Consider the following 15289-nt stretch of genomic DNA (forward strand, 5'->3'; position numbering starts at 1 on the left):
TGAGGGGAGAGGAGGAAGAAAACGGATGAGGGAGTTGGAGACAACAGGTGGGGAGAAAGAGACGGTGATGGAACGGGGAAGAGGAGATGGCGAGAGTGGGAAGGGGTGAAAATCGGGGCAGGTGAGCGGGCAGAGTTTGAGACAAAGCGGAGGAATGAGCAATTTTTTTGGGAAACGGGGTAAAGGACAATGGGAATATGGAGGGAGTGTGTGTGTGTTTGTGTCTGTGTGAGTGTGTGTGTGTGTGTCTGAGTGTGTGAGTGCGTGTGTGTGTGTGTGTGTGTGTGTGTGTGTGTGTGCATGTGTGTGTATGTGTGTGTGTCTACCTGTGTGTGTGTGTGTGTGTGTGTGTGTGTGTGTGTGTGTGTCTACCTGTGTGTGTGTGTGTGTGTGTGTGTGTATGTGTGTGTGTCTACCTGTGTGCATGTGGGTGTCTGTGTCTGCTCTTCAGCAACTCTAAACTCCCTGGCCCTGATCGTCTCCCTTTCACCATGGATGTCCAGTAGCTGTTCACTTCTATCCCCAGCAGGAAAGCCTTAAAACACATCGCATTCTTCCCGACAACTGACCCAACCAATTCCCATTCACCAACACTTTATTGGAGTCAGAGATCACCATAAGCAAGAAACAAACCCCTTTGCCCATGGAGTCGGTACCGAATTGTTATTCTGCCGAGTCCCATAAGCGCAGCTGGACCATGGTCCTCAATACCCTCCCGTCCATGTACCGATCCAAACTTCTCTGCAATGAAATCCATAATTTCCACTGACAGCTCTTCCCACATCCTCACCACTCTCTGAGTGAAGAGATTCCCACTCAGGTTCCTCTTAAATATTTCACCTTTCACCCTTAAACTGCGACCTCTAGCTCTCATCTCACCCAACCTCAGAGGAAAAATCCTGCCTGCATTTACCCTGTCAACAACACTGATAATTTTGTCTGCATCTGCGAAATCTCCCTTCATTTTCCAACACTAAAGGGAATGAAGTCCTTACCTTTTTCTAAAGCTCCAGTCCTCAAGTCCCAGCAAACCGATTGTCAATTTTCTCTGCACTCTTTCAACTTTGTTGATAATCTTCCTTCAGGTGTCACGTACCCCGTGACAGGTTAAAGAACCAGTAGAAATGGAAAACACTTTGGAGTCCAGTATTGCTTTTAACTAATAATATTTATTAGTAACTACAAAATACAGTAATATAAATGTAGATAAATCAAACAGGTTAACAATGATTATATATAGGTAAGTGTGGAAAATCTATATGAAAACCAAGCTTCTTCAAGTCTACGGGTAAATACATAGTCTTATGATGATGAGTAAAGTTCAGTTCGGTTCGTAGTGTTGAGTTGAGTAGTGATGGAGAGAGAGAGAGGGAGAGATTTGAGTCTTCAGATGAGCTGACGCCATCGATCTTCTCGTTGTCCTCCGAAATCCTTTAAAAAGACACCGACTGTGACCACAACAAAGGGGACCGTCTTGCTGTGGTGGAATCATTAACACAGGCAAGGGTGGACACATGGATAACTCCCCACTGGTCACTCCCTTTTCACACTGCAAGAGCCACTGATCGATCCTCCAAAAACCCACTTTTTCTGTGGGCACAACAAATCTCATTCAGTGTCCAAAATCATGTGCCTGAGGTCTACCATCTGACCTCCTATTTTCTCACTGTACTGAGCACCAACTGTCTCTCGAATAACTCCTCCTTCCTTTCACTGTGTAAGAATGAACTAGCAAGCCATGTCCTTCGAGAAAGTAGAAACAACCTCCAGAGAAACCATAACCTCAATTGTCCATGAAATAACGCCGTCCTCTGTCACCATAACGACCTACGAGCTGTTCGGTGCTCTCTCTCTCTCCAATTCAGCAGAAATCCAAAAGTTATTCTCACTTCTTCCTCGTGCCTTAAAGTGACAGTCCAAAAGTTAGTCTTCGTCTCTCTCTCTCTCTTTCTTTCTCTCTCTCTTTTCAAAAGCACAGTTCATAGGGGTAATTTAGGACCCCGTCACACAGGCATGTAACAAATACTACACACAATACTCCAGATTAGGCCTCACCAACGTCTTATACAACTTCAACAGAACATCCCATCTCCTGTAGTCAATACTTAGATTTATCAAGTCCAATGTGACAAAAGCTCTCATTTCGACGCTATCTATCTGCGACGCCACTTTCAAGTAATTTTGAATCTGTGTTCCCAGATCCCTCTGGTCTACCGCTTCCTCAGGACCCGACTGCTCACCGTGTCTTCACGCACTCCCAAATCAGTGCGGACACCCAATCCAATCCTTTGAATATGAAATAACGTTTGATGAGTTCCCAGCAGTAAATCTGGCCTGCTGCAAGAACGACCTGCTTTGAGACTCTCAAAAACCCAAAGGGAATCTGAACAAATTACATCTTCACATGGACAAATTTGCTGCACCCACTGTAAGCACGAAATGATGGCAACAGATTCTGTTGTAAATGCCGATAAATGGTTGGAATGGCATCTCTTTATTGTTACCTGCAAGTCATGTGTGACACAGCAACACCAACATTCCCAGTTAAATATTATTTTGATCCTTCTGTGGTTAAGGTATCCCAATAATTTCCTTAATATATGCTGAACCAACAAATTCCCAGGCATAACGGAATCGTTAGACTTCATTAAATCATGTATCATGTAATCAACTAAAGCACTGAAATAAACAGGGTGAGATTACCAAGAAAGCGACTGTGGGACATTTTGCATAACCCAATGAACCCATATTTCAAGCGTGATAAGAACCCAGTCACCCAAAACCAAAAACGGTCTTCTTGTGAAGTTCCCAACAGTCCTCCAACACACCTTTAACAGGATGATCATTTCCTCCCCCTTAAATTAATCCAGTATGTTAACATTTAATTCAACTGCCACAATTTCAACCAGTAAAGCCGAAACTGGGGACGACCTGACTGCACCACAACACAATCTTAAAGCCTGTGCTTGTATCACACCAAAAAACATAATAAAGTTGAAGGTGAAGCTGATCTATAAACCACAGCGATAATCAAGTACAGATCCAATTAAACAAACAAAAATGGTCAAAAACTCCCCTCCTCTATGGACCGTGCCTTCCAAATTTGGAAGACTAATGGTATATCACGGATTTTGGACTTAGTTTTAGATGTCTTATGTCTTTTGAACAGTTATCTAATAAATACAATTTATCAAGATCACATTTTTTAAAAGGTATTTGCAAGTTAGAAATTTCCTAGATACCATACTTTCTTCCTTTCCGGTGTTATCCCTTACAAATATTTTAGACGCTATCATTAACCTCAACTCCTGTCAGAAAGGTGTAACGGCAACCATTTATAATGCTATCATGAAACTTAGGAAAACTCCATTCGATAAGATTAGGACTGACTGGGAAAAGGAATTGGGCCTTACTATCCCGGCTGATGACCGGGCTCATATTTTACAACTTGTTAATACTTCCTCTATCTCTCCCAAACACTCCTTAATTCAATTTGAAGTTGTCCATAGAGCACACATGTCTAAAGATAAATTAGCTCGTTTTTACTCTCATATTAACCCTCTTTGTGATAGATGTCATGGGGAGATAGCATCCTTGACCCACATGTTTTGGTCTTGTCCTACTCTGGAAACATTTTGGAAAGACATTTTTAATATTATCTCAAATGTTTTGAATAGTGATATTTCTCCCCATCCTACTACAGCTATCTTTGGGTTACCTAAAACTTCTAGTAATTTATCCCCCTCAGCGCGTAGAATGATTGCATTTCTTACTTTAATGGCAAAAAGATTTATTCTACAACATTGGAAGGAGATTAATGCCCCAACTACATTTTTTTCAGTTCTCCCAAACGATACTGTGTATAAATTTGGAAAAATTCAGAAGTAATCTTTATGATACTGTGAGGGGATCCAGGAGTGCCCCTATTAACTGTTTGGAGAGAGACATTTATCATTGATGGTTTGTTTGGAAAGGAGAGAGAGACAAAGTTATTTACCACCGATATGTTGCTTTTGAAAAGAGAGAGAGAGAGAGAGACGAAGATCAACGGTTGGACTGTCACTTTAAGGCATTGGAAGTAACTTTGGATTTTTACTGAGTTTGGAGTTGGAGACAGCACCGAGCAGCTCGTAAGTTGCTATGGTGACTGAAGGCGGTGTTATTTAATGGACACTCGATGTTGTGATTTTCAGCAGGTTGTTGATATTTCTTCAAGGACTTGTTGCTGCTTGTGCATTTCTTCACAGACAAAGGAAGGAGGGACTCTTTGAATGACAGGTGATGCTCAGCTGGTGGGATAAATGGGAGGTCAGATGATACAGACCTCAGACACATGATCTGGACACTGAATGAGCATGGTTGTGCCCACAGAGAAAGTGGGTTTTGGAGGATTGATCCAAATTGCTATTCCACCGTGTAAAGAAGGGGTTGATTGGTGGGGAGTTGTCTATGTGTCCACCCTCACCTGGGTGATAGCTCTGCCACAGGAAAACCGTGCCCCTGGTCACAGTCGGTTACTTGTAAAGGATTTCGGAGGACAACGAGAAGATCGACGGCATCAGCTCACCTGAAGACTCAACTCTCTCTCTCTCTCCATCACTACTCAACTAAATACCACGAACTGAACTGAACTGAACTTTACTCAACATCGTAAGACTGCATCTTTTTACCCTTAGACTTAAAGAAGCTTGGTTTTTATACATACATATTCCACACTTACTTTTATATATAATCATTGCTATATATTAATAAGACAATTAATATTGTGATTAATTGTGTGCAATTTATTTACATTGATATGACTGTATTGCATAGTTACTAATAAATATTGTTAGTTTATAGCAATACGAGACTCCAACGTGGTTTCTATTTCTGCTGGTTCTTTATCCCCGTCACGGGGTCCGTGACATAATTGGGGTCTGCGTCCGCGATATGAACAAATTGATCGGGAGGCTGGTTTGATTTGATTGGGGAGAATCCCTTTTGATTTACTTGTGTGGAAACACAGCAGAAATGGATGTTAGCGACTTTTTGAAATCACCAGACCTGGTGACTTTGAAGTTAACTGAAGAGCATGAGTTGCGGGACATTGCTAAAGAATTGAGAATTGAGGTAAAGAAGGGTGAGACTAAGGTAGAAATTCAAAGAAAAATAGTTGAATATTATATAGATAAGGGAACATTTGATGAGGAGGCATTAGAGTTGTTCGTGGAAGGTGAATGTACTGAGGATGAGCTTCAGCTTCTGTTGGAAATAGTAAACAGGGAGCATGAACTGAAATTAAAACAGCTCGAGAGAGAGGTCAGAGAGGCAGAGAGACGAAGGGTCCATGAGGCTAAAGAGGCAGAAAGACAGAGACAGCTCGAGAGGGAGAAATGGCAATGTGAAGATCACGTGGCAGAAAGGCAGAGACAGTTTAAAAGGGAGAGGTTGCAGCAAAGAGGTTTAGTGTCGGACCCTGATGATTTTTACAGCTCGGAAGGGCTTGTTTTGTGTGATGAATTTAAAAGTTGTGTTCCTGATGAGGTAAGGGCATACCCAGTGGCAGAGGATGCCCCACCCTGAGGGGGTTTGATAAGAAAGCAGACGAAGAAGTTTTAACCCACGAGGTTGAGTTAACTCCAGAAGGGAGTTTGCCAGAGAATAGCTGGGAGGTTCCTTGAATTTGAAACTGGGACAAGTGATGACAGCCCAGAAGAGGCAGTTGTTCCGATTGAATGTGTTCAGGTTGTTGAAGTACCTGTGGATTCACAGGGTTCTGAACCTTGTGTTGAAACTCAATTAAGGTCTGAGGTGTCTGACTTGGTTGGAAAGGAATGCAGTTTTTGTGTGTCAGATGGACTTGGTTCAGTGGATAAGGGGTTAACCTTGGTACCAGTGGAATGTGAGAATTCTCAGTCATTTGTAGTAGACCATGTTTTAAAAGCTGGACGTAATGGGAAAAGTGCTGTTCCTGGACTTTTGGATAAAGTGATGGAAAGGGTTGGATTGGTTGCGCGACCTTTGACCCTGCTTGCAGGACAAACGCCTGCTGAGACAGGATGTGCTGCTCTGTTGCACTTTGTTTGGACATTTGGAAGTCAGCACCTGCAAGGTCATGCTGTTATTCAGAGTGATAGTATGGAGAGGAAGAAGAATTGTTGTGGTTTTGGAGTGGAAGTTGTTATGGATACAAGTCGAAGTATAGATCATAATCAGATGGGCAGTTTATTTGGTCTCTTTCATAATGTATACATGATTCTGATCAGCCTGATGATGGTACTGAGTTTAATGAACAATGGAGGCATGTTGACAGCTCTCCAAGATAAGAGTATTTCAGCAATTCCGCTGACGAGCAAAGTTGCTATTGAGACTCCCAACAAAGCAAAAATTAATGGTAAGATAGACGATTGGAACAGTTTTAAAAACCTACTGTCACGTACCCCGTGACGGGGATAAAGAAACCAGCAAAAAATAGAAAACACTTTGGAGTCTTGTATTGCTATAAACTACTAATATTTATTAGTAACTACGCAATACAGTAATATCAATGTAAATAAATCACACAGGTTAGCAATGAATATATATATGAGTATGTAAATCAGTAAGTGTGGAAATATATATACGAAGACCAAGCTTCTTTAAGTCTAGGGGTAAAAAAATACAGTCTTACAATGTTGAGTAAAGTTCAGTTCAGTTTGTGGTAATTAGTTGAATAGCGATGTGGGGGGAGAGGGGGGGAGAGGGGGGAGAGGGGGGAGAGGGGGGGAGAGGGGGGAGAGGGGGGAGAGGGGGGGGAGAGGGGGGAGGGGGGAGGGGGAGGGGGGAGGGGGGGAGGGGGAGGGGGGGGAGGGGGGAGGGGGGGAGGGGGAGATGAGTCTTCAGGTGAGCTGATGCCGTTGATATTCTCGTCGTCCTTCAAAATCCTTTACAAGTCACCGACTGTGACTGTAACAAGGGGGGACCGGTCTTCTGTGGTGGAGCTATCACCCAGGCGAGGGTGGACACACAGACACCTCCCCACCAGTCAACCCCTTCTCCTATGTTGGAATAGCAATTTGGATCAATGCACCTGATTGATCCTCCAAAACCCACTTTTCCTGCGGCCCGACAATGCTCATTCAGTGTCCAGATCATGTGTCTGAGGTCTGTAACATCTGACCTCCCATTTATTTCACCAGGCTGAGCATCACCTGTCATTCAAAGAGTCCCTCCTTCCATTGTCTGTGAAGAAATGCACAAGCAGGCAACAAGTCCTCGAAAGTAACATCAATAATATCCTGTTGGCCACAATAGCAACCTTCGAGCTGCTCGGTGCTGTCTCCAACTCCAAACTCAGTAAAAATCCAAAGTTACTTTCAATGCCTTAAAATGACAGTCCAACCGTTAATCTTCGTCTCTCTCTCCCTTTTCAAAACAACGTATCGGTGGTAAATAACTGTCTCTCTCTCTCCTATCCAAACAAACCATCAATGATGAATGTCTCTCTCTGTCTCTCTTCAATCAGTTAATAGGGGCACTCCTGGATCCCCTCACACTCCAGAGAGCAAGTAAAAAATCATTAGAAGGGAAAAGATGAAATCTGAAACCAACTAGCAAATGATAACACAGTGGATAGTAAGAGTTGTCTCATGTATGTTAAAAAGAGAAATGACAGTGGACATAGGACCGCTAGAAAATGAGGCAGGAGAAATAATAACAGGGGACAGGGAGATGGCTGATGAACTAAATGAATATTTTGTGTCAGTTTTCACTGTGGAAGACACTAGCAGTGTGCCTGATGTTGTAATGTGTGAAGGAAGAGAAGTGGGTGCAGTTGCTGTTTCAAGAGAAAGGTGCTCAAAAAGCTGAAAGACCTAAAGGTACGTAAGTCCCCCGGACCAGAGGAACTGCACCCTAGGGTTCTGAAAGAGGTAGCAACAGAGATTGTTGTGGAATTAGAGATGATCTTTCAAAAATCAACCGACTCTGGCATGGTGCCAGAGGACTGGAAAATTGCAAATGTTACTCCACTCTTTAAGAAAGGAGGAAGGCAGCAGAAAGGAAATTATAGACCAGTTAGCCTGGCGTCAGTGGTTGGGAAGATGTTAGAGTCAATTGTTAAGGATGAGCTGATGGAGTACTTGGTGACACAGGACAAGATGGTACAAAGTCAGAATGGTTTCCTTTCAGGAAAATCTTAGCTGATGAATTTGTTGGAATTCTTTGAGGAGATTACAAGTAGGATAGATAAAAGGGATGCAGTGGACATTGTGTATTTGGACTTTCAGAAGGCTTTTGACAAGGTGCCACACATGAGACTGTTTACCAAGTTAAGAGCCTATGGTATTACAGGAAAGTTACTAATATGGTTGGAGCATTGGCTGATTGGTAGGAGGCAGCAAGTGGGAATAAAAAGATCATTTTCTGGTTGGCTGCCAGTGACTAGTGGTGCTCCGCAGGGGTCGGTTTTGAGACCACTTCTTTTTATTCTGTATATTAATGAATTAGATGATGGAATAGATGGCTTTGTTTCCAAGTTTGCAGATGACACGAAGATTGGTGGAGGGGCTGGTAATGTTCAGGAATCAGGTAGGATGCAGAAGGACTTAGACAGATTGGGAGAATGGGCAAGAACATGACAAATTAAATACAATGTTGTAAAATACCTGGTCAGGCACTTTGGCAGTAGAAATAAACGAGTGGAATATTTTCTAAATGGGGAGAAAATCCAGGAATCTGAGCTGCAGATAGACTTGGGAGTCCTTGTGCAGAACACCCTGAAGGTTAACTTGCAGGTTGAGTTGGTTCGGTGATGAGGAAGGCAAATGCCATGTTAGCATTCATTTCAAGAGGTTTAGAATACTAGAGCAGGGAAGCGATGCTGAGGCTTTATAAGGCACTGGTGAGGCCTCACCTTGAGTATTGTGAACAGTTTTGGCCCCCTCATCTGAGAAAAGATGTGCTGGCATTGGAGAGGGTCCAGAGGAGGTTCACAAGGATGATTCCAGGAATGAAAGGGTTATCATATGAGGAACGTTTGATGGTTCTGGGTCTATACTTGCAGGAATTCAGAAGGATGATGCGGGGATCTCATTGAAACCTTTAGAATGTTGAAAGGCCAAGACAGAGTAGATATAGAAAGGATGTTTCCCATGCTGTGTGAGTCCAGGACAAGAGGGCACAGCCTCAGAATAGAGGGGCGCCCTATGAAAACAGAGATGCAAAGAAATTTCTTTCGGCAAAGGGTGGTGAACTTGTGGAATTTGTTGCCACATGAAGCTGTGAAGGCCAGGTCGTTGGGTGTATTTAATGCAGTGATTGACAGCTTCTTGTTTAGACATAACAGCAAAGGTTACAGAGAGAAGGCCAGGGTCTGGGATTGAGGAGGAGATTTAAAAAAAAGGATCAGCCATGATTGAATGGTGGAGCACTGGATGGGCCAGATGGCCCAATTCTGCTCTTATGTCTTATGGTTCTTATACTGTACCTGGACTTTCAGAAAGCCTTTGAGAAAGTCCCACAGAGGAGATTAGTGGCCAAAATTAGGGCACATGGTATCGGGGCAGGGTACTGAAATGGATTGAATATTGGCTGGCTGACAGAAAATGAAGAGTAGCGATTAACGGGTCCCTTTCGGAATGGCAGTCAGTGACCAGTGGGGTACTGCAGGGTTCAGTGCTGGGACCTCAGCTGTTTACAATATATATTAATGATTTAGATGAGAGAATTAAAAGTAACATTAGCAAATTTGCCGATGACACAAAGCTGGAAGGCAGTGTGAAATGTGAGGAGGAGGTTATGAGAATGCAGGGTGACTTGGACAGGCTGGGTGACTGGGCAGATGCAGTTTAATGTAGAGAAATGTGAGGTTATCCACTCTGGTGGAAGAATGGGAGAGCAGATTATTATCTAAATGGAGTCAAGTTATGAAAAGGGAAAGCACAACGAGATCTAGGTGTTCTTGTACATCAGTCACTGAAAACAAGCATGCAAGTACAGCAGGCAGTGAAGAAAGCTAATGGCATGCTGGCTTTCATAACAAGGGGAATTGAGTATAGGAGCAAAGAGGGCCTTCTGCAGCTGTACAGGGCCCTGGTCAGACCACACCTGGAGTACTGTGTGCAGTTTTGGTCTCCAGATTTGAGGAAGGACATTCTTGCTATTGAGGGAATGCAGCGTGGGTTCACAAGGTTAATTCCCGGGACTGTCATATGTCGAAAGATTGGAGCGACTGGGCTTGTATACTCTGGAATTTAGAAGGCTGAGAGGGGATCTTATAGAAACATATAAGATTATTAAGGGATTGGACACGCTGGAGGCAGAAAGCATGTTCCCACTGATGAGTGAGTCCAGAACCAGAAGCCACAGTTTAAGAATTAGGGGTAGGCCATTTAGAACGGAGTTGAGGAAAAACTTTTTCACCCAGAGAGTGGTGGGTATATGGAATGCTCTGCCCCAGAAGGCTGTGGAGGCCAAGTCTCTGGATGCTTTCAAAAAAGAGATGGATAGAGCTCTTAAAGATAGTGGAATCAAAGGTGATGGGGATAAGGCAGGAACTGGATACTGATAGTGGATGATCAGCCATGATCACAGTGAATGGCGGTGCTGGCTCGAAGGGCTGAATGGCCTACTCCTGCACCTTGTCTATTGTCTATTAGTCTAATGGACTATTTTCTAAATGGAGAGAAAATTCAAAAACTGAGATGCAAAGGGATTTGGGAGTCCCTGTGCAGGATTCCCTGAAGGTTAATTTGCAGGACGCTGTGGTGAGGAAGGCATATGTGATGTCACCATTCATTTGAAGAGGACGAGACTATAAATGCAAAGATGTAACGTTGAGTCTTTATAAAGCACTGGTGAGGCCTCACTTGGAGTACTGAGGACAGTTTTGTGTCCCTTATCTTGGAAAGGGTGAGCTGAAACTGGAAAGGGTTCAAATGTGGTTCATGAAAATGATTCCAGGATTAAATGGCTTGTTATATGAAAATCGTTCGCTGGCTCTGGGCCTGAATTCACTGGAATTCAGAAGACTGAAAGGTACCCTAATTGAAACCTATTGAATCCTGAAGGACCGTGATGGAGTGAATGTGGAGAAGATGTTTCCTCTGGTGGGCGGGTCTAAGACCAGAGGACACAGCCTCAAAATAGACGGGTGTCCTTTTGGAACGGAGATGAGGAGGAATTTCTGTAGCAGGCAGAACTGAGTCTGTGGAAATCTTTGCCCCAGGCAGCTTGGGAGGCCAAGTCATTATTCATATTGAAGACAGAGGCTGATTGATTTTTGATTGGTCAGGGCATGGCGGGATACGGGGTGGGGGGTGCGGCAGGAGATACTGTAGCTGCAGACAGGAAAATTGGATCAGCCATGATGAAATGGCGAGCAGACATGGCAGGGAAAATGGTTTTATGGTCTAATGCAAGAATAAAAAGCGCCTCTGAAGGTATGTGGGGTCCTGTTGAGGGCCAACATGGAACACTGTGCACAGGTCTGGTCTCCTTCCCGGAGACAGTCTATGGGATAAAGGGAATGAAGGATTTTCCCAGATTGATTTCAGGGATGTGGTAGTGTCCTCAGGGAGATTACACTGACTGGGCCTGTCTCAAAACTAGAGAAATGAGAGGTGGTCTGACTGAGACAGACATAGTTTCACAGGGTTTTGACAGGGTGCGGAGAAATTTCCTCACTCAGATTGTGGTGAATATTTGGAATGTTCTTCACAAGTTTTCTAAATTCAAAGGCCAAATTTAAGGGTTCTGCGATGCTGGGAACGTTGCAGGAAAGTGGCGCTGAGGTTAAAGATCGGGTGTATTCTGAGGAAAGGGTAGGACAGGCGCAGCGGGCCGAATGGCCACGCCTGCTCCTGTTTCTTATTTTCTAGAGCATGAGTTTACCTTTGTGCCTTGTTTTCCTTTGGATTTCAGCCATTCGGATTGCACAGGGGAGCGGTGAGAGCTTCGGAGATCCATCGGCAGCTCCCGTCTCCCAGCAGCAGGGGACGAGTCCAGACAACAGGCCCCGATCCTCGGCGGGGAAAGACCGGGCGCCCTCCGTGTAGCTGAAACATCTCACGCAATCTCCGCCAGTCTCTTCAGCTCTGCCTTCGAAAGGATTCAGGACCGGCCGGTGTTGCAGCCGAAACCCGAGGCGCAGCTCCCAGTCTCCGGCCTCACTCGGTCCCGGTTCCGGACTCCGGCCCGCTTCCAGCGCTCAGCGTCCCGCCCACTGACACCTCTCAGCCAATGAGAGCATCCTTCTCCCAGCAGTGATCGATGATTGGCTGTGAGTGTGTCTGAGGACGGGCTGCTGCCGGGAGACGGAAATGTCTTTTTTTTTTCCAAAAATACTTTATTCAGAAATATTACAAAATAAAAATAATTACATACAGAAAAAGAAAACCATTCGTTGACTGTGAGTCCTTATTCAATACAGTTATTAACAATAAAATTTTGCGTTGACTCTGTTCATTTACAAATGAAAGATGTTTACAGTAAATCATGTGTTTACTCTCAACTCTTGGTCAAGTGTTAAGACTTATTAACAATCAAAATATGTCATTCACAGTTTGTTCTCAGAATCAATGGAAGTTCCCCGAAGCTCAAAGATCAAAGTAAATTTTATCATCAGAGTTTAGATAAGTCACCACATACAACCCCGAGAAGCATTTTCCTGCGGACATACTCAGAAAAAGTAAACAATAGTAACCATAACAGAAGCAGGCAGTGAAAGATCAACCAGAGTGCTGAAGGTAACAAACGGTACAAATGCAAATATGGAGAAATAGCGATAAATAACAAGAGATGAAATAACCGCAGCGGCTGCCGATGGATCTCCGGAGCTCTCACCGCACCCCTGTGCAATCCGACAGGCTGAAAGCCAAGGGAGAACAAGGCGCAAAGGTAAATTCGTGCTTTAGAAAATAAGAAACAGGAGCAGGCGTTGCCGTTCGGTCCCTTGCGCTGTTCTGCCCCTCAATTAGAAATGGCTGATCCTCGACCTCAGCGCCACTTTCCTTCAAAGTTCCCATCCATCATGGCCGAGCCCCTAAATATGTCTTTTTAATTTAGAAAACACAAAATATTCACCGCACTGTGGGCGGGGAAATTTATTCTCATCTCATTCCTGCTGAGGTGACCTTGGATTTTGAGTCTGTGATCCCCGGTTCCACTGCCCAGCCAGGAGAAATATCATTCCTGCCCCTACCCTGTAAATACCCTGTGAGACTGTGTCTGTCTCAATCAGGAAGCTTCTCCATGTGAACCTTGTGATAATGAAAGCAACACACATCAACGTTGCTGGTGTACGCAGCAGGCCAGGCAGCATCTCTAGGAAGCGGTACAGTCGACGTTTCAGGCCGAGACCCTTCGTCAGGACTAACTGAAGAAAGAGTTAGTAAGAGATTTGAAAGTGGGAGGGGGGTTTGTTTGTTGTTTGTTGTTTGTTGGTTGCTTGTGATAATGAAGTTGGTTACAGTGTTCTTTCAGACCAGCAGCTTTGACCACAAGAACATCAGACAGTGGTCAGCACGGAATGTCCTGCAGTTACTGCAGGAGAAGAACTGGATGGACATAGTGGAGTGGTTCGCTAAGCAGACAGTTCAGACCATCTGGCAGAATGCCTCCTCACCAGATCTCACCAACAGGCAGCAAGACCTTACCTGGCTGTCGGTGAGAAGGGCCTCCCAGTCTGATCCTTGCTGCATGCCCGGAGATCACTCCCACAGCGCGCTGCCCCGAGATTACTGCAGTGGAGACGAGACGGTCACTCAGCTCTTTGCGGACTGTGGGCTGGTGAAGATGTGTGGAGAAAGATGCAAGGGCCTGTGTCACAGCAGCTGCGTGACAGAAGGGTCACTGATCTTCGGGCTGTTCCCAGGACGCACAGGAAAACGGACATCAAGTGCTGCTGGAAGATCATCAACTCGGTGAAAGACCCCCGAAACTTGTTGGTCTGTCATCATATCGAGATGTCCGGAGAGCAGGGGTTCCCACCCTGGGGTCCAAGGTTAATGGAATTGGTCTTTGGCATAAAAGAGTTGGGGAATCCCTGTCGTGGAGGAATGCTGCCGACTGGCACATTCCAGGCTGCAGGGACACCATTGAAACTATAGAGATCCTCTAGTACTGGACCGGGAGGGGCCGGGTCGGCTGAGGAAGCCTCCCAGTTATTGTAGGAGTGAAACATCCCGGGGGGCGGGGGGCACATGCGCGACAACAGTCCTATCGGTTTTAAAGAATGTAAAACACTAAACACGGCATAGACGACAAATGTAAATTCTTTGGGGAAAGGCATTGCACGTTTTATCATGCTGAATATTTTATATAAAGCTTACTTTGACACAAAGAAGTATCAGCATCTGATCTGTGTCCAGAGTGAGGGAGACTGGGCTTATGTTGGAGACGGGACTGACATGGGTTCAGTCACGAAGTTTTTCACACGAAGGGCTGTTGAAATCAGGACCTCGCCGAAAACAAATATCATTTTCCACCCTGTGACGTAGAATGTCCAGTGCTGTGCTTTTCCCTGCAGCCACAGGTCGGTCATCACCACTGCACAGCACAATATTCTCTCCAAATCCCCACTCTCCTGGCATGAGCTAATTTAATAGTTATTGTCACTGTTCACAAATCCACCGTTTTACACTCCACTCTGACTCTCTTTAGACCTGGAGAAAGATTTAGAAAAAACGAGCTGCTGGAGGAACTCAACGGGTCAGGCAGCATCCGTGGAGGGAAATGGACAATCGATATTTCGGGCTGAGAAAGTCCAGGTGAAGGATCTCGACCCGGAAAGTCGATTGTACATTTCTCTCCATAGATCCTGCCTGACCCGCTCAGTTCCTCCAGCATCATGTTTCTCACCAGAGATTCCAGCATCTGCAGTCTCTCATGTCTTTAGAACTCCCCCCTGAGCCCTGCCTCAGACTGAACCAGGCTCTTCTCTCCGGCTTCATTTCTGTTCAGCTTCTTTTTCAGCCCATCACTCCCACTGGGGCACAGGCCGCCAGCAGCAGCCCTTTTAATTTAGAAAACTTGTGGAGAATACTCCAAATATTCACCGCACTGTGGGTGGGGAAATTTCTCCTCATCCTCGATCCGAGGATGATCACAGGACTTCAATCGTCTTCCATGTGAAGGTCCTCCGGATCGCAGCGATGGGGCCTTTGGAGATTCAGCTGACATTTTTGTCGCACGAGGTTTTTACGAGATGGGGTTGCTATCCATATAGCCAACTCTTCTCCGCTCGTAGCCGGGCTTAGACAGTCCATGGCCACGTTTTCTTATCTGTTGCCTGTTTAATGTGTTTTTGATCCACACTAAACATAGAAAT

The 15289-nt window shown here is 44.8% G+C and overlaps 1 long non-coding RNA gene across 1 annotated transcript; it reads right to left on the reverse strand.

The window, feature by feature from the left end:
- Window positions 1-1149: 1149 nt before the first annotated feature.
- Window positions 1150-12143, reverse strand: LOC140185214 (uncharacterized). The gene is made up of 2 exons (XR_011882529.1): window positions 11854-12143; window positions 1150-2286 (listed from the first exon to the last, which is right to left on the reverse strand). It is a non-coding gene; the product is annotated as an uncharacterized lncRNA (long non-coding RNA).
- Between the last annotated feature and the right edge of the window lie 3146 nt (window positions 12144-15289).

Source organism: Mobula birostris, chromosome 20 (assembly GCF_030028105.1).
Source record: "Mobula birostris isolate sMobBir1 chromosome 20, sMobBir1.hap1, whole genome shotgun sequence".
NCBI classification, from domain to species: Eukaryota; Metazoa; Chordata; class Chondrichthyes; order Myliobatiformes; family Myliobatidae; genus Mobula; species Mobula birostris.